At 43.9% G+C, this 3,187-nt stretch overlaps 1 protein-coding gene across 1 annotated transcript in view; it reads left to right on the top strand.

Annotated features, from left to right (window-relative positions):
* Positions 1–3,187, top strand: part of aplC (adenylate cyclase) — a gene marked incomplete in the record, with an annotated part of 160,694 nt that overhangs the window by 42,128 nt on the left and 115,379 nt on the right.

The raw sequence follows: 3,187 nt of genomic DNA on the forward strand, positions 1-3,187 counted from the left end.
ATTCCTCGGCCTCGTCTTTTTTTCCTTGCAAGGGTCCCTTCTCCTCCTTCCCTTCCATCTGTCGCTCGTTCCTCAAATTACCCCCCCCCCCCCCATCCAATATGGAGGCAGGATAATGTAATTTTAACCTTTAAAAATGGGACTCCCCCTTCCCCTTCTAAGGAGGAATTAAAGGGGATCCCAGTGCTGGTTTTCCCAAAAAAATTCTCTCAGATCACTTGAAACACTCTTTTTTCCGTTTTTTGTTTTTTTTTTTTAGGAGGGGGGGGGGGGGGGGGCTTTACTGCGCCTGCGACAGCATATAGGTCTCATATGAACAGGCGGGGCACATTAAACTTTTTCAGTTTGGTAAGAATTTTTAATTTTGCCCAGGTGGGGGCCAAAGCTTAGCCTACTCTTTTGATTTTAAGAACACCAAGGGATCCTTAACTTGCGCAACTTACGGGACCTCCAAGATGTTTCGCCCTTATCCGAGAAGGCTATGTGTTAGATCTTACTTACCATAAGATCAGGTGACTGAAAGACAGCAGTCAGATAGAAGGGGCCAATGAGTGGCAGCAGTACAAATGTAGTAGTAGTAAAGGCTGCAGAAAGAGCCAGGAGCCCCAGATGCGCCAGAGGAGGAGTCAAAAGGGGGGTGTGGGGGGGGGGGGGGCAGAAAGTGAGGAGGAAAAACAGACGACAGAACTTAGAGCTGGGCGGTGAAAAGAGAAAACTTTAGAGAAGAAAAATGTCTGTCCCAGTCATGTTTCAAACCTATTGAATGAGAGGCAAACACTGTAACCCAGGCTCTAAACTCTACAGACCACGATCAGAGCCCCCAGAAAAACGTGTTTTATTCGCTAGCTATAGATCTAGATCTAGATCTAGACTTAGTAAGGTTTAATTAACAATGTTTCGTCCTCCTGCCCATGCACTGGCATGACGTGACGAACTAGGCTAATCGACTGCACTGTCGCCTGTGCTGTGAAGAAGTAGAGGAAGGAGTGTAGTGGAGGCAAACATTATACATGTAATAGGTCTATGCTATGATAATAAGGCAAAAGGATAGATCTAGATCTATCTAGATCTAGATATAGATCTGGTCCTAGTAGACCCACTGCATTAATTAGGCCCTTACTTCTAGACCTAGACTCTAGATCTAGATCTAGATCTAGATCTAGATTTAGTACTAATTGACCTGGACACTGATACTAGATCTACAATCTATTATCTAATTTAGATCTAGAGATCCAGATATCTATATCTATATCTAGAATCTAGATCTAGATATCTATATCTCTAGGATTCTAGGTCTAGAGTCTAAGTATTCTAGATCTAGACTCTAGATCTAGATCTAAAATCTAGATCTAGAATCTAGATCTAGATATAGATCTAGTTAGGCCTACACAAGAGAAAAACGATATTATGTAAGGTTAATGAAAAAGTACATGTGCAAATTCTTACATTTCAGGGTCCTTTAGAAAGCTAAAGAATGCTAGGTCTGGTATTTATGCGATCTTGAATTGTCACGGACGCAGACTGCCGCAGAACACCACTTACACTTGCGGGTGACTTGCGACTGCCGACAGCCGCCATTAGCTTTGTTTACCGCGCCTCGTTTCACAATCAGCTGGTGACCTGGATACGCGAAAAGAGGCTTCGTTTCCGCTCTCTATAATTAAATACTCTCTGGGAATGCTCACACTCTAGAAAAGGGGCAGTGGGCAAGGAAAAGGAACGAGACAAATCTGAAGCCAACAAATATCTCGCCAGTGATGAACCTAAAACGGCGCATGTTTTCTATGGATCTTCAGCTTGTACTTTTTACACTTACACTCACCCAAACTGAATGCATCAGCCTTATATTACAAAACAAAGCGTGTCGTTCATAACTTTACGATATTTGAAGCTGCAATACATCAGATTACTTGTTACGTGTGGCATGAAGCAAAAGGGGGAATTAGCAAATAAGTTTGCTTAATGTCTACTGGCTTACTTGAAGGAAAATCTGTACTTCCAGAAAACCATCATCGACAGCGACTGCTGTGGTTACCAATACAGAAATGCCACACTAGCCAATGTTTCTCTAAGCCTGTTTGCAACAACACATGGTAGCACAATTGAACAGAAATGGTTGATCAAAGGACACACACACAAAAATGTAAGTTGACTGGTGTGCTCTCAACTATTGAAAGATCAGTTCGAAAAGCACGAATCGAGGCCCCCCTACACTACCTCCATTTCTCCAGGATGGCCAGAGAAAAACCAGACACATGTTTGGATCACACATTATTCTATGTGAGGAAGCTGCAAGTCTATCAGACCAGGAAGAAAAACGGGTGATCCTGTTGTCACCGACATCAAGTGTTTGAAGTACACCCCAGATATGAACATCCAGTTCAAGCTGCACTTCAGTGATGAATGGGCTGACGTTACGAAGGCAGGACGCAGAAACATGAGGTCCATCCTGCTACACCACTGAACACAGAACGTCTTAAAATCCAGCACTCCCAAGTACAAACACCTGTAGGAGCTTGAATATGTTATTTCCAATATACGTCATCACTTTATAACAGTTTACCCCCTTATCATTAATAGCTATTCATTATGGGGGGGGGGGGGGGGGGGGGTTCATTCCCAGACATCGTACTGATCTTTTTGGGTTTTTTTGTCCGCACGTACGTTATGTATTTTCATAATTAATCCAATCAGGTCCCTGGCTACATGGCCTAGTTCCTTCCCACCGCGGAGACAAATTGACGGCCAGCAAACTGTCCCTCTCTCCCTCTGTGACCCCTGTCCATTCCCCACTCCTTCCTTCTTGGTCTCTCTTTATGTTTGTCAGTTTTTTTTTATTGCTCTCTTTCTGTCTGTCTGTCTGTCTTTCTTTCCCTCCCCCTTTCTCTCTCTCTCTCTCTCTCTCTCTCTCTCTCTCTCTCTCTCTCTCTCTCTCTCTCTCTCCTCTCTCTCTCCCTGTCTCTCTCTCTCTGACTCCCACCCTCCTTCTCTCTATCAAACTGTCACGTCTGCTGTGCTTCGTGTCTGCCCCGTCTTTCCTTTTTTAGTTAGATTATTTCATACGCGCTTGTTCTCTGCCAATTTGCGTCTGTCCGGAGCTTTCCCTTTGTCGGAAATGCTGCCTGGTCTAGCTCATAATCTTGGAGCCTCCTGATCTCTTTTCGTGACAGAAGGGATATATATATAT

The sequence above is a fragment of the Aplysia californica genome, unplaced genomic scaffold (assembly GCF_000002075.1).
Source record: "Aplysia californica isolate F4 #8 unplaced genomic scaffold, AplCal3.0 scaffold00455, whole genome shotgun sequence".
Taxonomy (NCBI): domain Eukaryota; kingdom Metazoa; phylum Mollusca; class Gastropoda; order Aplysiida; family Aplysiidae; genus Aplysia; species Aplysia californica.